The sequence below is a fragment of the Poromitra crassiceps genome, assembly GCF_964638095.1.
Source record: "Poromitra crassiceps genome assembly, chromosome: 11".
In the NCBI taxonomy this organism is placed as follows: domain Eukaryota; kingdom Metazoa; phylum Chordata; class Actinopteri; order Beryciformes; family Melamphaidae; genus Poromitra; species Poromitra crassiceps.
This window is the reverse complement of record NC_139643.1, coordinates 237,046-262,437: the sequence shown is the minus strand read 5'-3', so window position 1 is coordinate 262,437 and position 25,392 is coordinate 237,046. Positions and strand designations below refer to the sequence as shown.

General features: G+C 44.5%; 1 protein-coding gene across 1 annotated transcript in view; it reads right to left on the bottom strand.

Moving 5' to 3' along the window:
- LOC310785717 (NLR family CARD domain-containing protein 3-like) overlaps positions 1–25,392 on the bottom strand; it is a gene marked incomplete at its 3' end in the record, with an annotated part of 158,106 nt that overhangs the window by 19,197 nt on the left and 113,517 nt on the right. The window lies entirely within an intron of this gene.

The window sequence follows — 25,392 nt, the reverse complement described above, 5'->3', positions numbered from 1 at the left end:
ACGGGACAAGCGACCCTCAGGGCCACGCAGCGGTGGAGGCGAGGCGAGCTGTGCAGGTGGAGGAGTGGAGGGAATGATGGGATGTTTGGAAGCTGTCCAGAGATTGCAAATAAAGTGGGGCTGACTGGTGAACTGCCCGGTAGGCCAGTACCAGAGTCTTACATTTGATACGGGCCAAGATGGGGAGCCAGTGGAGGTTGCGGAAAAGGGAGTGACATGGGAGAATTTAGGTAGGTTGAACACCAGACGAGTAGCTGCATTTTGGATGAGCTGGGGGGGTTAGATGGCCGAGGCAGGTAGTCCTGCCAACAGAACATTACAGTAGTCTAGGCGGGAGAGGACAAGTGCTTGGACCAGGAGTTAAGCCGCCTCCCTAGTGAGATACAGACAGATTTGTCTAATGTTATATAGGGAGAACCTACAGGAGCGGGTGGTTGCTGCAATAAAGGCTGAGTTGGATAGCTAGTTATCTAGTGTCACACCAAGGTTCTTAACAGTTTTAGACGGCATTACAGTGATATTGTCAATGGTAATGGAGAGGTCAGTGAGAGGGCAGTCTTTCCCAGGGATGAAGAGTAGCTCAGTTTTGCCAAGATTCAGTTTGAGATGATGGGCGGTCATCCAGGTGACAATATCCTTGAGGCAAGCGGCTAGACGTGACTCGATTTGGGAGTCGGAAGGGGGAACGGAGAGGAAGAGCTGAGTGTCATCAGCATAACTGTGGTAGGAGAAGCCATGGGAGGAGATTACGTGACCAAGGGACCTAACATAAAGGAGAAATAGGAAGGGGCCGAGGACTGAGCCCTGGGCGACACCAGTGTTCAGAGTGCATGATTTTGAAAGGGACCCTCACCAGAGAACCTGATATGAGCGATTGAAGAGATAGGAGGTAAACCATGATAGTGCAGAGCCAGAAATACCGAGATCAGTGAGAGTGGAGAGAAGCATGTGGTGATTAACTGTGTCAAAGGCAGCGGATAGATCTAGGAGAACAAGGACAGAGGAGAGGGAGGAGGCTTTAGCTGTGTGAAGGGCATGGGTGATGGAGAGGAGGGCAGTTTAAAGAGCGGGTTTAAAGCCAGATTTCAGGGGATCCAGGAGGTTATTCTGAGAGAGATGGAGAGAGAGTTGTTCAGAGACTGCACAATCAATGGTTTTTGAGATGAAAGGGAGGAGAGATACAGGGCAGTAGTTTTGGATGGCGGTATGGTCCAGGGAGTTTTTTTTTAGGAGTGGCTTGACTCTAGCCATTTTTAGAGGAGCTGGAACGATACCAGAGGATAGGGAGGACGAGTTGATGAAGGAAGTGAGGAAGGGAGATAACTCGGAGGAGATGGTTTGGAGAAGAGGAGAGGGGATGGGATCCAGGTGGCAGGTTGGACATAACACGTTTGTCGTCTCCAAGGCAGGTCGATGTGTGGGCAGTATCTCAAAAAATCATGAAGAAGAGAAGCAGGCGGAGGCAGATGTTTTCAGGTCTCAATCGAACAGGGTTTATTCAAATGAAAACTTCAACATACAAAAGGACAAGGTGACTTCTAGCAGGTAATCACCGAGAGAAAAATAAACTAAGTCTTGAGAGAGTTTTAGAAAAGCCTAAGAGGAGAATCTCTAAAAATCTAAAAAAAGTCAGGTTAAGCTCTAGCCTTTTTTGCTCTGCGCTGAGTTAAATAACCTCTCACTTTCTTTAGCCCCTCCTATCTGACTCCACCTTTCCCTCCTATTCTGACCACTCACGGCTCTCCTTTCTCTCCCTCTGTCCAATCAAAAGTTTACTGTAAAATGTGTGTGCGTTTGCTCCCCGTGCGTTTCAGTGTGTAAGTCCCTTTGTTTCTCTTCCTGCTATTATCTCACCTTGCATCTTGTCTCCTCCTTTGAACCTTGCCTTAACAAAAGTTGAACATTTGCTTATCACATTCAGGACCTTCTCCCCCCAAAGACCCCCCTTTCTCTAACCTTTCAAGTTCCTTGCCCAGAGCCCCCTCCTCTGCTCCTCTCTGCCCTTAAGACAATACAGCTGCTGTTTTTGTGTGTGTGTGCCTCTCCCTTCCTGCGTTTGAGTGTGTAAAGGTGTGACTTCTTCTGTCTTCCATCCTTTGATAGCAATCAATGCCTTTTGTTCTAATCTTAAGTCTCCCCATTTACTACTCTCTCCCCCCTCCCCAAAGGAGTCGGACTGTCTGGCCTTTGTTCCCTCTGCTCCTAGTCAGTTAAAAGGTCACATGCTAGTCTGTTCTTTACACCTCCTAACTTAATATTTAAGAATAAAAGACAACTACAATATACTATAAGTATCACTAATTATGATAGGCAGTGGGCAGCTGATATACCACATGCCCCCCTTGCTAATGAAAAAAATACATTAGCACAAAAAGTCAGATTGTTAATTTACTAAGGGTATGTTTAATACTAGGCTATCCAACTAATCTCTAATCCTAAATCCTATTTTCTTTTCTCTCATTTGTCCTTAAAACATGCCATTTTCACTCAAACAATCCCCATCTCTCCTATTTATTGCTATTTATCATCGATCCTCGATTTGGGATCTTACTTAAATTCCCACACACAGGGATTACTTAAAGTAAGGTAAAACTACTTCATTTTTTTTCTTTTTAACTCTTAGCTCATTTTGTTCTCAAATAACCTCCTAAGAAGATCAAACATTTCCTCTCTACTTTTCCACATGCTTTGCAAAGAGAAACACTGATCATCTCCCACTTCTTTTCCATCGCTCCAATCATTTTCTCTTTGCCAAGAATGCATCATTGCAGGATTTTCATAGATATGTCCAATCTCCTTTAAACATTAGTGAGGTATAATCTTCAATTCTGGCCAAATAATCACTCTTTCTAGAAAAAGTGCAAAAAAGACCAGTGAGATTATTACGCCTATTCAAAGCAACCTTCAGCCAATTCGTTGCCATTTCCACATGCATTAAACTCTCTATTTTACGCCAGACTCTTATCATTTGACTATAGCTCTGAGACCTTCAAAAATAAGTCCAATTATAATCACCATTTTCCTATTTACTTACCATCCAAATTGTTGTCAATTCAATTCAAATTAACCTATATCACTAATTTTACAAATCTATATCTACTAGAGAAAATCTCTCTTAACTCATACAGTTTTAGTCTATAATCACAGTTATCAACATTCTTAAACATTTTCTTCCCACTGTTACACACATCAAAAAATATAAAAACCTGTAAATCCAAAAACATAAAAATCTGCAACCTTTAACTTCTTCAGATTCCATTGTGTTCCTCAAAAACCCCTGTTATCTTTTAACCCCAAAGTTTCCCAAGTCCAGCTCCAGGAGAGTGCCCCCAGTGCTTATCCAGGGTCAATTGTCCATTGTTAAGTCTCTGAGTCCATGTAACCCCCAGACAGCAATATTCTGGACACTCCTGGTTCATCCTCGGCCATTTCCTGAAAGCAGAAAGAACAACCAGTATCTTGCCCCGACAAATTTTGAGGATAACACATTGGTCTAACAATTATTTTCCCTCTAAATCAATCATGCTCATTCCATTTTAGCGACTTTCCACATTAACCTCTTTAAACAGTAACCCTTTCCCCTCTTTGGTTTCCCTTAAACAATATTTATTTACAATAGAAGCATATGCCTCCTTTTTATTTCCCTTATTAATTTTCTCTAAGTCTCTATTTATGGCTGAGAGCATCTCTGATTTAGTTACACACTAAGTCACCTCTCACACATTTTGAGGTCTCTTATATACATCAGTTGACACTCATACATTCCCCTCCATTCAGTTTAATCAATTCACAACCTCCACTTCTATGTAAATTAAACTTCATAACATCTTAAAAAAAAGTAAAAAGAACAATAATTTCCACACAATTTTTCTCTTTGAAATAACTCATGCAACTCATTTCAACAGGTTTTTCCTTTTTCTATTTTTTTCTTTTTTCCTCCTTCCCCCCTTTAAACTCACCTCAAGCCCACCTCTCACTTCTCTACTCTTTCTAAGGCCTCCTTATTCTCATCATTGCCATCTGTAATGCTTGAATGTTCATTGCTCTCTCAATTCCCTTTCCAATCAACTGTCTAACCAGCGGAATACAACAACATAGCACAATTCCCAGACTCACCAAACAAATCACAATCACACTCCCAATCTTTGCAAAGTACAACCCCCAGCCTCCAAAGCTCTGTTTCATCCACTTCATCCATTCCGGTTCATAACCTACATTACGGTGCACTTCATCTCTCAACTTCTTCAGTCTCTGCATGGCTAAGGTAAAACTCCCATTAGATCCTGTGTTTCTGGGAATGTAGGTACAGCACTGTTCTTGTCCAATTAACTCACACACTCCTCCACTACTTGCTAGCAGAAAATCCAGTGCCTGTCGATTTTGCCACGCCATTTCACTGGTTGCATCTAGTTGTGCTCCTAATGCATCTAATGACTCATGTGTCTCATTTATAAATTTCATTTGATTGTAGTAGATAAGATTGATCCACGCGGTTTGCATATTTATAGTATAGGCAGGCAGGAAAATTGAAGACAATGCTGATGATAATGTACTTATGGCTTTTGCGTCATCCGGCACTCCATACGGAATTCCTCCTTGCATTGATATACCTTCTCCGAAAACTCCTAGGTCCCTCTTGACTCTTGAGCTCACTGGCATTGTCTCTAACTCCCCCTCTGGAATAATTACTATTGGTCTAAGCGCTTCTACCCTTGCACATCTTCCATTCCAGTTCGTAGGTAATGTGGCAAGCAGATTTTCCCCATCACAGATCCAAAACTGATCAGCCACTGCTTGAGTAGCGTATTGATAAGCACACACTTGCGGAGTCGGGTACACTTGTTTTCCCTTCTTTACAGTTGTTGCTGTAATGCGGCTTCTCCTCGTCTCACTCAAAATAGCACAGTCATTCTCAAACACATCTTTGTTTTTTGGCCCCTTAAACGTCAAGTCCCATATGGTACTGCACTTCCTCTCATCCAAAAATCCCACTTCTTCCAACCCCCTCTTCTCAAAACATTCAAAAGTCCCCACTAATTGTAATATTGTCCCCTTTGGCACCTTTGGCTCTCCCATGCGTACATCCAAGTTCTTACATTTAAATCCTATCTCCTTGATTGTCTCATTTCCTTCCAAATCTACAGTCTTTGCTCCTGTCAGTGAGTCTTCACTATAGTACTCCTTGGATCCCAGCTGTTGTAGACATTGTGCTTCACAGAGGGGTGTCATTGTTATCCTCCCTATCCCTCTAAACCTATTTCTCATCACCCTCTCAAAATCTCTCACACTCCGCTCACAACTTTTCCAGCTATGTTTGGTATTAACTATCAACAAAAGATCATCTCTCGCTCTAGAGCATATGTAACACTCCTCCTTACCCTGAGTCTTCCCTGTATACTTCATCCATTGATACCAAATATTGTTTTCTGCCTGTCTAAACAATGGCTCTAATAGCTCTCTAGCCCTCTGCCTATGTCCTCTCTTCTTCTTCTTCCCTCTCAGATGCCTCGTCACTCTACTCTTCTTACTGTCACTATCTTCCTTAAACACTCTCTCTCTCTGTTCTAACTCCTCTATGATCTCCAACTGCACTTCCTCCTTAGTCATATTAGCTGTCTCATTAGCTGTCACAATCTCTTCCTCCCCAGTCCATCCAATCATACTTCCACTACCATTCTCATCCACTTTCACTTCAGTCATCATTCTCTCATCCACCACCAACGTCACTCTTTGAAATGCAAATCCTCCTCTCATCACCTCATCTTCACTCTCTGGTTTTACCAACTCTGAGTCATAGAAAATACACACATATTCTCCCTCATCTCCCTTCTCTACATCTCTTATCCTCAGTGAACAATCTCCTTCCTTGCCTGCCATCATTTTCTCTCTCTCATAGTCACTAAGCATCGCATACTTTCTCTCCTCTGCTCTCTCTCCATCTCCTGACTCACTATACACCAGATTCACCCACTCCTTATTCTGCCAGTGCCCGTCCAACTCCGGGCAACTACATGGTAGATGAACAACTTCTCCTGACTTCCCTCTAACTATAGTCTTCAAACTTCCTGGGCTTAACTTTCTTTCTGACTGGTCTTGAATCCCTTTGCTCTGCTGACCCTCCGTGCTGTTCACCTGGAGTACCACTTCCCTCTCTACTCTCTTCTTCTGCCTCACCCCCTCCTGCATCTGACTCACTTGGGCCTGGTACATTTTGTAGGTCAATGGTCTCAAATCTTCTCCCTTCACTCTCTGTGTCTCTCCCTCCACTTGCTTCACCTCCATCATCATTATTCCCATCATCACCCACGCTAACAGCCACCTGTTCCTCTGGTACCTCCTCTCTCTCTTTTTCTCCTGTCTCTTCTCCTGTCCCCCCTCCCTCTCTCTCATCCTCTGGAGCTTTAACACAGTGATTAACATGATGCCACGTCGGTGATCCCTTCACTTGCACAGCTGTACCAGTACTACGCACCACTTCAAAAGGCCCCTCCCTCCTGGCGTTATACCATTTCCGGCGATACACTTTTACAAACACTTTGTCTCCTTGTTGTATCTTCCTTTCTTGCGTTTCCTCTCCTCTGTCCCCCTCTGCCTGTTTTTCAGAGACATATGTAGCAATACTTCCATGGAGAGTTGATAAGTAATTCACATATTTTCTCATTTCCTCCTCTAGGAGAGACAAACTTGGACCTTTCCCCCCCACTCTCAGACATGGTGTTGACATCCTCCTCCCCATCACCAGTTCATGTGGTGTCAACCTCAGTCCACGCAGTTCACTCGAACGACAGGCCATCAGTGCTAACGGAAGTGCGTCTATCCAATTTAGCCCTGTTTGCCCACAAATTTTCACTAGCCGGTTTTTTAGCACCCCATTCATCCTCTCTACCGCCCCCTGGCTTTGTGGATGATAAATCGATCCGAGCCTCTGTTTTATGCATAACTTCTGCAAGAGAAGTTTAATCACCCTGTCCACAAACTCTTTCCCGTTGTCCGATGTAACTCGATCTGGTATCCCCCAACGAGGGATAATCTCTCTAAACAGAAACTTAGCCACTGAGTGCGCATCCTTGTGTTTCGTCGGACAGGCCTCCACCCATCTGCTATATTTATCAATAACAACTAGCATGTATCTCTTCCCCCCCACTGGCTTTATCATATCACAATAGTCAATCATTAGGTCTCGCATCGGGCCGTTTGGTGTCGGAATGTACCCTGGATGTACAAGAACTCCTCTCCTCGCATTGTTTTTCAGACAATTGATACATCTCCCTATCACCTTGTCTATTTGCTCCAGTAGATACGGAGCCCAAAATCCATATTCCTGTGTTATCTTTCTCTTCACCTCCCCTCTTGAAACATGTGCCAATCCATGTGCTTCCTGGATAAGTAATCCTAGCAGATCTGCAGGTGCTACTACTAATCCCTCATGGTTTCTCCACAACCCAGTGCTGTCTTGACTAGCCCCTCTCTCTCTCCACAGCTGTTTGTCTATCACATCCACTTCTTCCTGCATCAATACAATATCTTTCAGTGTGATTTTATCCTCTAATTCTATCTCATGCATCACCAAAAGAACTTTCCCTGGCTTATCAGCTCCCGCCACTTGCTTCGCTGCTTCATCTGCTGCATTGTTCCCTCTCGTCACTCTAGACACACCTGACTTATGTGCTGCACATTTAGCTATCGCTATCTCTTTAGGCTTCATCATAGCTTGTAGCAACTTCATAATCTGCACATTGTGTTGTATTGGTGTGCCATCAGTTTTCCTAAACCCACGACTCTTCCACACTGCTCCAAAAAGATGACAGACTGAATGTGCATACCCCGAGTCAGTATGTATGGTCACTCTCTTACCCTCTGCCAAACTACACGCTTCTGTCAGAGCTATCAACTCTGCTAGTTGTGCTGAACACGGTTGTGGAATCACCTCTGCTTTTTCTACAACAAACTTCTCTCCCTCCCCTCTCACCACTGCATATCCTGCACTCAACGTCTCTCCCACCCTGTAGCAACTTCCATCAGTCCAAAACTCAAGATCTGACTCCTTAAGTGGAACTGCTTGTAGATCTGACCTCAGTTTTGAATACCTCTCTGCTTCTAGCAAACAATTGTGCTCTTCCCCATCCTCCTCAGTCGGCAGACTCTCAGCCGGGTTCACTGTATTACATCTTGCCAAAGTCACATCTTCCTGCTCTAGCAATCTATGATAATCCCTAATCCTTGGTGCAGTTAGTACATGCTTGCCATGGTTTAAAAGATTCCTAAGACTATGATGTGTCAAAATAGTTACAGGGTATCCCATAGTCACCGTTGATGCTTTCTCATACATCAAGTACACCCCTGCCATTGCCCTATAACAAGGTGCCAACCCCATCTCCACCCCTGAATACGCTACAGAGTAGTACGCTATTGGCTGCGGTTTCACCCCTGTTCCTGTAGGTTGCGCTAGAACGGCACATGCATATCTCCCACTAGCTGAAGAAGAAACATACAAAACAAAATTCTTTCCATAATCTGGCAGCGCTAAGGCTGGTGCTTCCTGCAATCTTTGTTTTATTGTTTCAAACGCTAAATGGCCCTCTTCTGTCCACACCAGTTTACCATGTAGCAAATCACTCCCTGCTTCTTTATTCATGGCCCTCAAAGGTGCAACAATCCTAGTGTAATCTTCAATCCATGCTGATGAATACCCCACTATACCCAAGAAACCCAACATCTCCCTCACTGTTCTCGGCTTAGGTGCTTTTCGAATAGCCTCTAAATGCACTTCAGAGATCCCTCTGTGGCCTTGTGTTATTCTTTGTCCTAGATAAATCACTTCCTCTTTACAGTACTGCAACTTCTTCTGTGACACTTTATGTCCTTTCGCTGCTAATAGCTTCAACAGTCTCACTGAGTCCTCATGACACTGATCTTTATCATTAGAGCAAATCAAGATATCATCTACATACTGTATAACAGTACCTCCTATTGACATCTCTATCTCCCTCAAATCTTCCCTCAAAATCTTATTAAAGATGTGTGGGCTGTGCTTGAATCCCTGCGGCAATCTTTCATACTCATATGATCTCCCCTCATAGGTAAACCCAAACAGCCCTTTACATTCTTCTCCTAGCGGAACACTAAAAAACGCCCCACATAAATCTATCACTGTAAAACATGCAGCTTCAGCAGGAATCTGGGCTAACAAAGTATGAGGATCTGGTACGTCGGCTGGATAGTCTACCACAACCTCATTCACTAGACGTAAATCATGCACCAATCTATAGCTACCATCTGGCTTTTTTACTGGCAAAAGGGGCGTATTACTCTGTGGATTTTGTGTCACTCTTAGAACTCCAGCTTCTAATAATCCATTTATCTGCGGTTTTATGCCTTCAATAGCTTCCCCTTTCAACGGATATTGAGTTTTCCATGGAGGATAACTTCCCCCTCTAAGCTCCACTTTCACTGGTTGTGCAGATTTTACAAGTCCTATGTCTGTGCTATGTTTTGACCAGAGACATTCTGGCACCTGTCGCAGCATCTCTTCCTCATAGTTTCTCTCCTCCTCTACTGCAACACACACTGATTCATTGGTCATTTGTACTGCCTGTGGCTTGCCTCTCCCCTGCGCTGAAATCATAATTTTTATGAACCTTTGATCTTTGCTCACCCAGAGTGCAGAATTTCCTTTCACTACTTCAAAAATAGCCTTCTCTGCTTCTACCATCATTGCTCCTACATCCTTCTGATAGCAGTCCTCCGCTACTCTCAAAGTCACATGTGGTAAGCCCCCTCCTATCCCATATTCTCTATCCAGGAAGTCACTTTTGTTTATTTTCATAGCTACCCCCTGCGGTCCTAGAATTATGCAACTTGAGCTGATCTCCACCTGCTCTGGTTGTTGCTTCATCCACTCATCTGAATCTACCTGAGCCTCATCTTTGTGATATTGTAATGTACAATGAAAAGGATATTCTGGCCTACTTGCTCCCTTCATATTTGCATCTATGAATCTCTCCCATAGTTTAGCTGGTCCCAGCAATTCTTCACTCAATGCTCCCACCCAATATACCATAGCTCCTCCCTCTCCCCACACAGGCAGCTGATGATAATTTTCTGATGGGACTTCTATTCTACAGCCATCCGGCGTGCATTTGATCGTACAATTTAATCTGCACAGTGCATCTCTCCCTAACAACGCCACTGGAGTGTTATCTGAAACAAGTATTGGTATTTTTGTTCTTTGTTCCTTATATTGCAACTCCACTGGTCGAGTAGCAGGTATCAGCTGTCTAATTCCTTCGAAACCAATTGTCCTCACATACTTCCCTGACATGGGCAGATGAGCGGCCTGTCTAGACCTTATGCAGGTGAACGCTGCTCCACTATCAGCCATTAGTTCTAACGGCTGACCATTAACGTTCACACTAACAATAGGATCTATATCAGAGCGGACCACCAGCTGACACCCGCCCCTCGGATTCGATAGGCACCCCTAATAACCAGCTGACCCCATGTAAGGGTTTACTGGTCCTACGTTTTGTTGTTGCTGCTGCATCCCACCATATCCTCCCCTCGCTATGCCTCTGTAACCTCCTCTACCGTATGACTCCCCTCTCATCCTTTCACAGTTACGCACCAAGTGTCCCAACAGCCCACATGCAAAACATCTCAGTTGCTGCATTCCTTGGTTATAACTACCTCTCCCCTGCTGGTTAAAACTCCCTCTGTTGAAGTTCCCCCTGCTGGCTCCTCTCCACGGCTGTTGAGGAGCAGCAAAAGGCCATGGATATCCCATCGATCCTGGTCCAGGCGGCTGTGGCTCCCCCACTACTTGTGTCTGTACTGGAATCGGACCTTGTGGTGCCACATGACTATCAGACTGCACTACAGCTACTACTGCTTGTTTCTTGTCTTTCTTCTGGCTCTCTGTCAAGTGTATCACATTTAGTTTCCTAAGAGTCTCTTGGTCCTGTTGTTTAATCTCATACTGCCTTTTTCGATATAGTTCGACTTGATGAGCTAAATGATCCATATAAATCCCCTTGGCCATATTTCCTAACCCAACTACCTCCTGTAGCTTCGCTCTCACTAGTTGAGGGAGCCCTTGCTGTATTTTTCCCCTAATCACAGACCTCTCCATCCTATTCTCCTCTGGGTCGCTACCTGTGATATCTCTCCACTTCTGAAGAGACCTAGCTACATACGCTCTAGGATTCTCATCTTCTTTCAACGTCTCTATTAGGATATTGTCTGGGTGCACATTAGCTGAGAACGTTTCCCTCAATGCTGTCCACAACCGCCCCCTATTGGCCGCAAAAAGTTCTGCATCATGGGCCGAAGTCACTATGTATCTCCTCAACCCTGCTTTGTCAAATAACTCCTCCATTGCTGATACTCCGATAATGCTAGCTAACAGCCTCTTTAAATCACCCATAGCAGGCATAATCCCAACTTGGAGTTCTTCAAGTTTAGCTATCCAGGGATGGGCACCTTCTTGCAAAATGGGAAGTTTCTCTCTGATCTCGGACATATCCGAGTTTCCCCACGGCTTATACTCAAGATTTCTTCCCCTCACTACTATTGGCAACATTTTCCCACCCCCACTACTCTTCCTTGCTCTCAAACTGTATCTCCTCTCAGCTGACTTCACCCTAGTCCTTCTCTTCTCTATCGACTTCATCTCCTTGGCTATTCGCTGCAGCTCTTTCCTACTGCTGGTTCTATCTTTCTCTCTCTGTAGATCCTCGCCCTGTTCTTCCAACTCCAAAAGCTCTGTTCTCATCCTCCTCAGTGCCTCTTCAGCTTCCTCATCCAGCTCCTCCTCCTCACTACTACTGGTTAAAGCACATGCACTCTCTTTCTTACTCCTCTCTCTCATCATAGATCTAGCGCCTTTTTTCTCAGCCTCCTCTAACAACTTCCTCACCATTGGGTCGTAGCCTCCACATTTCTCATCCTCATCCTCAGACCCACTATCTCCACCTTTCCTACGTCCCCTGTTCCTATCCCTATCCTTTCTGTCCTCTTTCTTCTCAGCATCTGGGTATAGTCCAATAGCTGACTTACAATTCCCTGTCTCTATCACTCGATTGTGCCCATCTGTCATCTCGTACCTTCCCTCGGCATTTATAAGTGGCAACTGAGCGTGCGTCACTTCATCACTCCCTCTCTGATATGGTGGTGGATTGCTCATCTCTAGGTGTGTGAATGGTGTATCAACTTTTGTCATCAGCATCCCCTTCTCCTCCAGCCTCTTTGAAATAGCATCTGTCACTTCCTCTCTCTTAGCATTAGTAACTTTCAGCAATTTCTCTCCCTCTAAAGAGAAAAGCTGCAATAACGCTAATTCCATCTCTCTCTTCTCCTTCCTTTCTCTTCCTTTTCTACCCTTCTTTTCTCCTGCTTTGTGTGACTCAATCAAGACTTGTAATGTTTGTATTACCTCTGGGTCAAATGTTCCATCAGTCGGCCAAGGGTTTTTAATATCCGGCCATCTTTTGCACCATTTGTCCGAGACACTAGCTATATTTCTTATTAATGGGTTATTCTGCTCCACTATTCCGACTGGCCTAGAGGTCTTGCCTGCTCCCACTCCCATTTTAAACAGTATTTACCCTCTAAACTCCCAAAATAAAATATCAGCTGCTCAAAAGCCCACTATTTCTATTCTCCAATACCAGCTTACCCCACTAAACCAAGCACAACCTATTTAATGTGTACTATTATGTCCTGAAAATATAAGTTTGCCAGTGGACAAATGCGAGACCCAATAATATCCTAAAGCGATGTAATTCACAATTCAGCCACCTGTGGGGAAGTACTACGAATTTGGTCGTACAAATTTACACTATCATAATTTCCTAAGTAATTACAATCAGGAATCAGCTGCTGCTGCATTCACCTTTTGGGAAAAAAGAGAAAACTACTTTGCCAATATCTGAAAAAGAAGTGGGAGAAAACACACAGCCAAACAGTTTTTCTCCTCCTCTGGTTTCCCTGTAAAAGAAAAACCCCTACCTTTTCCAACCAAAGTGTTCACACTCCAGCCTATGTCCACACTCTGTCAAGTAGTGTCTTCTCACAACGAAGCACTCGGTGCTCAGTCAAATGGCCAAGCTCCCCATCACTATGTAGATTTAACTAGAGTACATGTGTTCCTAAACCTATACGTCTCGCCACAAATGTGAATGTAATTATGTGGGTATGATTCTAAACGGGATTTGTGGACAAAGTTTTCACTCGCCTTTTTAGTCGAACGCCTCTCGCACACTGCTGACGGATTTTTGATGACAAATGGAGGATGTCAACCCAATCCTGAGCCTGCTTCGGTCAACCAACAGCATCGCCTCCCATCCTCGGCTCCCACTCAAGCCGAAAATAAAAGACAGAAACAAAGGCATGTTCAATACTTTTGCTTAAAATATCACATTAAGTCAACTTACATCATATAAAAGTATTACAAAAAATAATTTTAAAAAAAAAAGAAAGAAAAGAAAAGTTAATCTAATCCAGTCTTCATCCCATCAATATCTAAGTTATCTCTTATTTATAATCATAATTAATTATTTATATTTTATTATATTTCTTTTATCATTATTTAATCTGATTATTGTTAGTGCCAACATGTAACATGCAAATGTGCATCCTTAAAAAAAACATGTCTGTTGTGAGTACCGTACATTTCTATGTGATACACTATTAACTTCTCCCAGAGGATGGCGCTGTTACACTGGATATACCACAGTCGCTTATCTAAAGACAAGCTGCCATTCTCACACAGTCATACACAATGCATCACTTAAACCCAGTTTATAACATAACGCATTAAATTGTTTTATTTTGTTTTTGTTTCTTAATCATTTACCTTGCAAAGTATTCAGAATATAACCATTTAACACTATAAAGATAGACAAAATGTAAGTCCATTATCTATAGTTATTATTACTACAAAGAAAGCAATAATAATATAATACTGTAAAGACATACTTAAAATTAGTCTAGATCTAATTCCCATGTCTTATTTATTGCTATGATCATATTAATTTATTAATTAGTATTAATATCAACAATTATAAATGATTCATCACTGTATGTATCTCAAAATGATTTAATTATACGCCTCACAACAGCGTTGTACTGATGCACCAGGCATGTTCCATGTTAACGCCAATTCACTCATTCACTCATTCATGTATCGTTCATATTCAGCTCTCATCCCCCAAACAGCCAGCAAGCACACATTATAGCGCTGTAAATAGTCACAATATTAACCACCAATGAATGCCTTTTCAAACCAAAACCAGTTAATAGTTAACTCAATGTATTTACTAGGCCACATGAGAGCCTTGCTAGCAATAGTTAGCTGCTAACCTTAGCATGCTATGAGCTAGCCACATTGACGCGTTAATGCTACATGCTTACGTGCCATGCCAGCTGGCGCTTGAGCCAACCTCCCACAACAGCCGACAATCTTAACTCCGCCTCCTAATATACACACTTGCAATCTCTACATCCACACACACTCAGTCCAGAAGCTCCTCACGACAACATCCATTCTTCAAGTGCCCACAAAAAGATCACCACACTACAACCATTCCGTCGCCATTTTCCCAACCACACTTTCACATTCGCGTTTTTCCTGAAAAATGTCCCACGCGGCTTCCCGTTTCTCCCATACGTTTACCGCAAAGCCGTTTGGGAAATGTAGGCTCACTAGCAACATAACACTCCCACATCTTAAGCCATAACCAAACTTTTGCAAACACACACCACACACACTCACTTATTGATAAAACAACCACACAGCCACACACCTTCGATCTAGATTTCCTTTTTCAAACGCAGCTTCACATTTCATCCCAAGCAGCCAGCTCAACACCCAGTCATACCTTACGCAAAACTTAGCCATTTCACTCCAGTCTCTCCAACCAATCACTTCCGGTCCAAAACCATTCATTCAAACATATTTTTCATTCATATTAAACCATACTAATATTTTATTTTATCTCTCCTCCTTAATGTGACAAATATCGCCAATATCTGACCCAAAAGATAATGTAGTTAATTATTATTTCAATCACTTTACAACAACGTTATCGCCACAGGCTGAACAAAGAAAGGTAACAAAAACAAGCCAACACACTAATATATATTTATAATTCTAAATATATCACTCTCACACACAACCCCCGGCCGGGTTACGAACACTTACATTTAACAATACAAACAACATCACACAGCAACACATCACCAACGCGCATTTTCAACCTATTTGTAAACACCATAATCTAAACTATTTCTTTCGTGTGACTTTTAATCAGTGAGTGCCAAATACACTCTTTTAGGTCTTAATTTATCCAAACTTACACACGCATTTCCCAAATGGATTGTGTGATCAACCTATTTAAAATCTGCGTTATCTCAGTTGCCTTTCCAAATAACTACACACATTTTAACTATCTCCTATAGGCAACCAACGGGGCTTCGGACGCGCATTATTCATATAGCCATATATTTGATCAGAATATTAGATCCATAAATATGCCAATTAATAGGCCCTACTCCGTTTGGAAGACGGAGGCTGGTCCATTAACTGTTGCCCTAGTATAATGTGTGCTTATCATACAGAGCCTGCTTCTCCTGGCCTCGCCACGGACAGTCAGACAATTTTACCATACAGTTTCGCCATAGCCAAAACGCGCACACAGCATTATTATTGGGCGAAACTGTCGTCCTTATCTCTGTTAGCCTCTTAAACATATTTTGCAACAAACCCCCACACAACACCTGCGTGCTCATTTTCGAATAGGACTCACTTACCGCAAGAAGGCAGCTGAGCGGCCTGCACTTGGCTGTTCCTCGGCCGGAGTCCCAATCAAATCACGCGGGGTCGCCACTTGTCGTCTCCAAGGCAGGTCGATGTGTGGGCAGTATCTCAAAAAATCATGAAGAAGAGAAGCAGGCGGAGGCAGATGTTTTCAGGTCTCAATCGAACAGGGTTTATTCAAATGAAAACTTCAACATACAAAAGGACAAGGTGACTTCTAGCAGGTAATCACCGAGAGAAAAATAAACTAAGTCTTGAGAGAGTTTTAGAAAAGCCTAAGAGGAGAATCTCTAAAAATCTAAAAAAAGTCAGGTTAAGCTCTAGCCTTTTTTGCTCTGCGCTGAGTTAAATAACCTCTCACTTTCTTTAGCCCCTCCTATCTGACTCCACCTTTCCCTCCTATTCTGACCACTCACGGCTCTCCTTTCTCTCCCTCTGTCCAATCAAAAGTTTACTGTAAAATGTGTGTGCGTTTGCTCCCCGTGCGTTTCAGTGTGTAAGTCCCTTTGTTTCTCTTCCTGCTATTATCTCACCTTGCATCTTGTCTCCTCCTTTGAACCTTGCCTTAACAAAAGTTGAACATTTGCTTATCACATTCAGGACCTTCTCCCCCCAAAGACCCCCCTTTCTCTAACCTTTCAAGTTCCTTGCCCAGAGCCCCCTCCTCTGCTCCTCTCTGCCCTTAAGACAATACAGCTGCTGTTTTTGTGTGTGTGTGCCTCTCCCTTCCTGCGTTTGAGTGTGTAAAGGTGTGACTTCTTCTGTCTTCCATCCTTTGATAGCAATCAATGCCTTTTGTTCTAATCTTAAGTCTCCCCATTTACTACTCTCTCCCCCCTCCCCAAAGGAGTCGGACTGTCTGGCCTTTGTTCCCTCTGCTCCTAGTCAGTTAAAAGGTCACATGCTAGTCTGTTCTTTACACCTCCTAACTTAATATTTAAGAATAAAAGACAACTACAATATACTATAAGTATCACTAATTATGATAGGCAGTGGGCAGCTGATATACCACACGTTTAAGGACAGCATCGGGGGAGAGGGGAGAGAAGGAAGACGGTGTCCACCCGCTATGCCGACCACTCGCAATGCCGACCTTAGGTTTAGGCGTGGGGGGTGGGAGAGGTTAGGTTTTGGGTTAGGATCTGGGGGAGGTTAGGTTTAGGTGTGGGGGTGGGAGAGGTTAGGTTTTGGGTTAGGGTCTGGGGGAGGTTAGGTTTAGGCATGGGGGCTGGGAGAGGGGAGGTCGGAACAGCGAGAGGTCGGAACAGCGACATGGAACCAGGAAGACAGGCTAGTGGTAGGGGACGGAGAGTCAGATTTGTAGATGGAAGAACTGTTGTTAGTGGCTGGGGGGGGGGGAGGATGAGCTGATGTCCTCAATTTTCTTGGAAAAGAAGGTCAGGAAGTCATCAGCAGAAAGGCAAGAGGAGGGAGGAGGGGAGGGAGGGTTGAGGAGGGAGGAAAAGGTGGAAAACAATTTACTGGGATTGGAGGCAGAGGACTGAATTTGGGAAATGAAGAAAGAATATTTTGCATTGGTGACAGCAGTGGTGAAGTTGGATAAGATGTGGTGGTAAGCGGAGAGATCTGAGGGGTCGTGAGATTTAAGCTATTTTCTTTTGGCTGCCCGAAGCTCCGTTCGATGATTTTGCAGAGCTTCGGACAGCCAAGGTGCAGGGGGACAGGATTTAGCTGGAGATGAGAGGACAGAGAGAGTCAAGGGCTGAGGAGAGAGACGAAAGAAGACTAGTGGCAGCATCATCAGTGGATAGGAGAGAGACATTTTCAACTGAGGGGAGGAGAGAGGAGACAGTGGTGATCGTGGTGATCGTGGTATGGTGGTCGGAGACTGGGAGAGGAGTAACTGTGAGGTTGGACGTGCTGCAGGAACGTCTAAAGATCAGGTCGAGGAGGTTCCCCGCCTTATGAGTGGGCAGAGAAGGAAAGAGGGAGAGGACAAAAGATGAGAAAAAGTTCAGAAAGAGAGGAGATTGAAGGGTTGCTGCCGGGATATTGAAGTCCCCCAAAAGGACGAGAGGAGTGCCATCCTTAGGGAAGAGAGAGAGGAGAGCATCCAGCTCATCAAGGAAGGCTCCAAGCAGACTGGGTGGGCGGTAAATGACAATCATGCTGAGCCTAATGGGAAGAGATACAGAGACAGAGTGGAATTCAAAAGAGGAGAGAGAGAGGTGAGAAAGAGGAGTGACTGCGTATGTCCATTTGGGTGAGATAAGAAGCCCAGTGCCTCCCCCACAGCCTGAGGCTCTGGGAGTGTGGGAGAAGGAGAAGGCATCAGAGAGGGCAACTGGAGTTGCTGTGTTATCTGGGGTAATCCAGGTCTCTGTGAGGGCAAAGAAAAGGAGGGATTGTGAGATGGCATGAGCTGAAATGATGTCCGTTTTCTTAATGGCAGATTGGCAGTTCCAGAGTCCAGCTCAAATGATGTCCATTTTCTTAATGGCAGATTGGCAGTTCCAGAGTCCAGCAGTAACAGTGAAAGGTGAGTTGGAAAGTTTTAGGAATTAATAATTGCTGGGTTGCTACTGGCCAAATACATGTTCTTCTTTTTTGAGTTGATTGTTGCTGAAGTGGGGTGAAAAGCTCTATGAGTTATGCAAACAGGGATATTGGAAATGAAAGTGTCTGATTTGCTAAAAACTGTGTTGTTAGAGGCTGTAATAGTGTCCACAATGCAGTCTGTTATGGCAGCTGGTGGAGGTATAGAGAGCAGTTGCCCTCCCAGTCGGTAGGGCGAGCTAACGGAGTGGGGAGATGTCAATTGAGGTGTTTTAATAGTGAGCAGGGGAGAGGGCGAAGAAGAAGAGCTAGGAGGTGACGAGCAAAGTAGTGGTCATTTTCATGGGAGCGTTAGGACAGCGTGTTGAATGTTGGCAGCCAGCATGCGAGTCCCTACCTTGTTTGGATGGAGCCCATCGCATGCGAACAGGGAGGAGCGGGCCCAAAACAAATCAAAGTTGTGGATGTAGTTGAAATGATGGATATTACATTCTGATTGGAGCCAGGTGTGGAGACTGAGGATGCGGCTAAACCTCATAGCTGACTGACTTTCCGCACCCATTGAGTAGGGCGAAAAGACGGATGAAATCAGACTGCATTAGTTGGGATTGTTGTTGGGTGGTATCATTGGTTCCGACATGGACAATGATTTTCAGGATGGATGACGGGAGTGAGGCCAGGAGAGCTGGGAGTTTTTCGAGAAGGAGGGGGGCAGTGGCTCCGGGGAAGCAGCGAGTAATAGCATTAGCAAAGCAGATTATTTTTACAATGGGGTCGCCAACTATCAGTACAGTGGGAGGGATGAGGGGTGGCGGCTTGGCTGGCTGGGGGGCTGCCGTGATAGAGGATTGTCGGAGGGTACAGCGGGCTGTTCAGAGGTGGACCGTGAGAGAGGGACGTGACTTTGGGATGTTACGTGAACTGAGGATTGAAACAATTAAATATTCGGACAGGGGGTGAACTGGGGACGGCCGATGCATCGTGACGCGGTGTGTAATTTTGAGTGGCTGTCAGCGGAAGAGACAGTGGGAGGATTGGAGAGGGGGGAAATCCTGCATGTCGAGGAGAGAATATTTATTGTTTGTGGGCAGTTGGAGGGCACCAGGAGGAGGGGGGCGGAGAAGGAGTTTCCCACCATGTCTCCCCCTACAAACAGTAGACCAGTGATCCGCCTGGACAGGACCCGGGATCGAGGAAGCCTGGACCTTCGGCTTGCCACAAAGCTGAATCCAGGAGTTAGTGGAGTGGACAGCAGCAACGGGAAGTAGTGGGACAGTCACTTCAAGATTCAAGATTTTTTTTTTATTGTCACTCCATGGTACAAGTATCACGTGTGAAATTCTTGTGCTGTGGACTCCGTTTACAACATAGTACAAATACAACAGGGCATATGAGTGCAAAAACAACAAGAGACACAACAACCATAGGTGCACATGTCATGTGCATACTTTAGACGTGCTTAAACATTTTAAATTCGGCGTATTTGACATACAGGTGCAAATAGCATATTCCTTATTAAACATACAATTAAACTCGGCGTTTTAAATTTGGCGTATTTGACATACAGGTGCAAATAGCATATTCCTTATTAAACATACAATTAAACATTAGACATACGTAATGGTAGCAGCTACAGTACGGTACAGCACGGCTACTACACTATTTGTGTATGTTAAGGAGTCTCATGGCCTGCGGGAAGAAACTGTTCCTCAAGCGATTTGTGCGTGCTTTTGGGACCCTGTATCTTCTCCCTGAGGGTAACAGGGAGAACAGGCTGTTGTGGGGATGGTTTGTGTCTTTGATGATCTTCAGGGACCTCCTGAGGCACCGCTGTTTGTACAGTTCATGCAGGTCTGGCAACTCACATCCTGTTACGTGCTGGGCCGCGCGTCTCACTCTCCGTAGCGCCCTGCGGTCCATGGTGGTACAGTTCCCGTACCAGGTGGTGAAGCAGCCAGTCAGCAGGCTTTCAATGGTGCCTCTGTAGAAGTCCGTAAGGATTTCTGGCCTTAGCCCAAATTTCTTCAGGCGCCTGAGTCCGTGTATTCGCTGTTGGGCCTTTTTGACAACAGTGGCGGTGTGGCCGGCCCACGTCAGGTCCTGGTGGATGTTGACTCCCAGGTACTTGAAGCTGTCCACCCTTTCCACCACTGTGCCGTTGATGGCCTCCTGTAGTCTACAATGATCTCCTTGGTCTTGGAGACGTTCAGAGGCACCATTGTTCCAGGGCCCCCACCTCCTCTCTGTAGGCCGTCTCGTCGGCCCCCGAGATCAGCCCCACGACTGCTGTGTCGTCTGCAAACTTCACGATGGTGTTCGAAGTTTGAGTCGCCACGCAGTCGTGGGTGTAGAGGTCGTACCAGAAGGGGCTGGAGACGCACCCCTGGGGCGCTCCTATGCTGATGGTCAGTGGGGAGGAGGTGAGGTTGCCCACCCTCACCACCTGGCGGCGGTCTGTCAACAAATCCAGGATCCAGTCGCACATTGCTGTGTTTAGTCCCAGATCCTTGAGCTTGCGTACCAGCCTGGAGGTACGGTATGGTGTTGAATGCTGAGCTGTAGTCCACGAACAGCATTCTTACATAGGTGTCCTTCCCCTCCAGGTGGGACAGGGCGGTGTGGAGCACGTGTGCTACTTCATCCGCTGTGCTCCTGTTGGTGCGGTATGCAAATTGTAGCGGGTCGTGGTCCGGGGGGAGTGTGGGGCGGATCTGTGATATGACTAGCTTTTCAAAGCACTTGCTTGCTATTGGTGTGAGGGCTATTGGGCGCCAGTCATTGAGGCTGGTCACTTTCTGCTGCTTGGGAATGGGGATGATTGTCGCTGCTTTGAAGCAGGAGGGAACTCATCGGAGGGAGAGAGACTGGTTGAAAATGTCTGTGAATACGCCTGCCAGCTGGTGGGAGTTCTTCAGCGTGGGAGGTGACAGCAGCGGCGCCCACAATGACCTCCGAGTCAGTGGAGTCCAGCTCAGCGTCGGCGGGGCGACATCTGGAAACCAGGGAGTCGATGATCTGCTCCTGCTCCCTGAGCTGGTGGAGGATGGACATTCTCTCTTGAAGCTTGGAGATCTTCTGACTCAGATGGGGACACCGATCACAGGTGGATGGTGAGGTGAGTGAAGGCATTGCTTGTTTATGAGTGTCTGGAGGTGGTATCTGGGGAGGAAGAGACAACTGTGGCCAGTACGGGAGTCGAGGTGGTGTAGGAGTTGTAAACGTGATAGATCAGGTAGCAGGTAACATTAGCAAAACAAGCCGCAACTTACACGCCAGGGTAACAAACGGTAGCCCACAGCAGATGGTAGGTTGGTAGGCTATTTGGTAGGATGACACAGGAGGTCCAGCAGGGATCGAAACTTACCGGCGCAGGCCCAGAGATTGGGCCTGTTGCGGTGGATTTGCCTCTGATAAGCATAGATAGCTGAGGATCCCTCCAGGTAGATGTGTTGAAGTGTTTCCCAGCCGGCTAGCTAGCAGCCGAGCTAAGAAAAACAGGCCGGGCGCTCAACCCGCTGGGTTAAGACGGTGATCGGTAACGTTTAGGCTTTAAAAACGTAGAAAAAGGTGGCCGATCATTTCCAATCTTACACTATATTAAAACCGATAGGTAAAATCTGGAGTATCTAAAAAGTATAACGTTAAAAAGTAGCATAAGATTGGGTCAAGTGTCAGAGTGTCAGAGGAGAAAGTGAGTGCAACCGGCTTCCTCAGACACATGCGCAGAATTTTTTTTTTTTTTTTTTTTTTTTTTTTACCTATTTATACAGGGAAAGGCCCTTGAGAGCGAACTCTCATTTACAAGAGCGCCCTGTTACAAAGAACACATACAGAAATGTACAGACAGAGATGATAAAACAGTTTAGATAAAACAAGTGCACTCTTCATGTACAGTGGTTTCGAGGAGTACTTTAAATGATTCCAGGGAGATCAGTTGCTCCAATTTTAAAGTGTCCTGGAGCCGATTCCATCCACCTGGTGCATAAAAATAAAATGCAGTCTTTCCTTGCTCAGATCTCACTCGCGGGACTGACAGTCTAATGTGAGATCGTGAGCGTGTCTGATAATTTGTATTAACCTGGTTTAGAAGTGAACACAAATACAAAGGAAGTTGCCCAATCATAGCCTTGTAAATAAACAAGAGACAATGTTGCTTTCGTCTAGATGACAGGGAGGGCCAGTTCACCTTATCATACAAAATACAATGATGCGTTAAATAACCGTCACCTGTTATAAAGCGCAGAGCGCTGTGGTACACAGCATCAAGGGGTTACAAGATGGTAGGTGGGGCATGCATGTACACAACATCCCCATAATCCAAGACAGATAATAATAGAGACTGTACAATTGCTCTTCTGGTACAGAGAGAAAAACAAGATCTGTTTCTGTATAGAAAACCAATTTTCCTCCTTAATTTCTTCGTTAGATGGTCAATGTGAACGCGAAAAGAAAGTTTTGCATCCAACCAAATACCAAGATATTTATATGAAGAAACACAATCAATTGGCTCGTTCTGCACTGTGCGGATACTCAGATTTTCATTGCTAGTAGGGGTTCTAGAGAACATCAGCCATTTTGTTTTCTTGGCATTTAAGACAAATTTCATGTCAGACAGGGCCTGCTGAAGACGGTCAAAGGCAGTCTGAAGCCTTGTGACTGCCTGTGCAGGTGTCGCTCCAGTACAGTACACAACTGTGTCGTCAGCATAAAAATGGACGTTACAGTGCTCAGAAGGAAAAAAAATATTATTAATATAAAGAGTGAATAATGGGACCGTAAATTGATCCTTGGGGGACCCCCTTACCTATACACAAAGACCCAGATCGTGTGTCATCAACACTAACTGTTTGTCTCCTCCCAGACAGGTAACTGGAAAACCACCTGAGTGAGAGGTTGTCCAGCCCGATGGAGGACAGTTTTTTCAGTAAAATGTTGTGATCCACTGTATCAAATGCCTTTGAGAGGTCTATGAAAAGAGCCGCACAGTGCTGACGGTCATCAAGGTTTTTCAATACATTATTTACAACAAGGGATGTGGCGGTAACAGTACTATGCCTCGGTCTGAACCCTGATTGGTGTGATTGAAGGATATTGTATGTATCTAAAAATAAACGGAGTTGCTCATTTGCTAAAATTTCAAGGACTTTGGCCAGGCAGCACAGCTTGGAGATAGGCCGGTAATTGTTTAGATCGGTCGGGTCGCCACCTTTAAATAGAGGTGTGACCTGAGCTGTCTTCCAAATAGATGGAATTTTACCCAAAATAAATGTTAAATAAAAAATGTGAGCTATTGGGGCAGCAATCAGCTGGGCACCGAGGCGCAGAAAAAATGGAGCAATTCCGTCCTCTCCCTTAGATTTCTTGACGTTTAATTTCTTAAGCGTTCTGAGCACTTCATAAACGCTCACTGGCCTAAATGAGAAGCGGTCAGCAAAAGGGGAGGGAGGAGGAGAGTGTTCAGCAGGTTGTGCAGAGGCTTGGAGCAGAGGGGGGGCAGTGGTGTGGAGCCTATCGAACAAGAAGCCAGCGGAGATAAAGGGATGATGTTGTGAAAATCTTGAGACGAAGAAGAAACTTAACGTTCTTTCCTGTTCCCAACCCAATGTGAGTAACTTTATGGGTTCTATCTTCCCACCGGTGGTAATTTTGTGTTAGCTCCCGTTTTGCGGTGGATTGGCGGAGCGCAAAGCCCTAATTGTGGGCGTGTCGGCCGGCTGAGCTTCATGTCATCTCGGCGCAAACCTCCATAGGCGTGTTTATGCCCATAACAGGATTCACAATGTGAGATAACTCCCCTTAAAAGCCACAGCGTCACCGCCATCATGTCTGTGACAGAAGCTTCTTTCTTGCTCAGTGCAAGCAGAGTGACAGAGTGAGAGAGAGAGAGAAAAGAGAGAGGGAGAGAGTCAGAGAGAGAGAGAGGGGGGAGAGAACGAGAGAGGGAAGAGAGAGGGAGAGAATTGGAGGATGAACAAGTTCAGATATTAACGAAAATTGATGCTTTTGTTATTAGTAGCCTATTAATTAGTTGTTTCGCTCATATAGGCTATAACATACACATTTAAAAATATTTGTTTCTTTAATAGGGTAGGGATGCGTGAGATTTTAATTCTAGCCTATTTCAATAGCCTATACCAGAATTGTGTTTTATTTTAGCCTCCCACCCCCTTCCCTCAAAAGGCCATTGCTTTTTGTCAGGCTGCTTTTGTATATAAGAATTTGTTCTTACTTGCTCGCCTGGGTAAATAAAAGGTTTAATAATAATAAAACTATCACCACTATATCGAAATTTGAATCCTGATTTTCATCCATATCATCCAGCACTAATAGTTTGATTGTTTTATACAGGTTTTCTGAGAAAGAGATCCCAATTTTCATTATAAACTTATTTAAAAAGAGTTACATGTTGGACTTTCTCATTAGTACGCTGCTCAGAAATTAATTATGATAATGCAGAAACAGTTTTCGTCCCCAATATTAACAGTTGACCCAAGGATCAGGTTCATTTTTTATTTTTAGTTTTTAGTTCTTGACTCAAGAAGAGATCATTTGCAAAAACATAAATGCAATTCTTAAAATTAATTAACACCTGTTTGATACTCCCTGGAGTGCACATGCAAAATTATTTAGATGATTTATGTGAAGATGATTCGGTGAAAATGTTTTAATTACTTCATGAAAAAAATTACTACAATATAAATACATACATATCTCACTACTATAATAAAGCAAGGGGTGCCACGCGGCCCGCCTGCTTATGTGTTCACATGAAGTTTGCAAGACCTCGAGGTGAACCAGCGAGGCACAGTAGAAATTAGTGCTGCCAGTTCAACTAGAAATGAGCACGTGTGAAGCATTGAAGATATCTGTTTTTGCAAGTGAACTTTTATATTTCAACAACAGAGGCAGTGCGGTGAGAAAACCCTATATTCTCTCAGAGAAGACAAAGTAGAGCTAAATGTTGGGTTTCACATCACAGCAGTAGAAAAATGAGAGTTCAGGTATTCTTCTGATATTAATGTGCATGTAAAACATAATTTAAATGGTCTGTTGAACTGTAA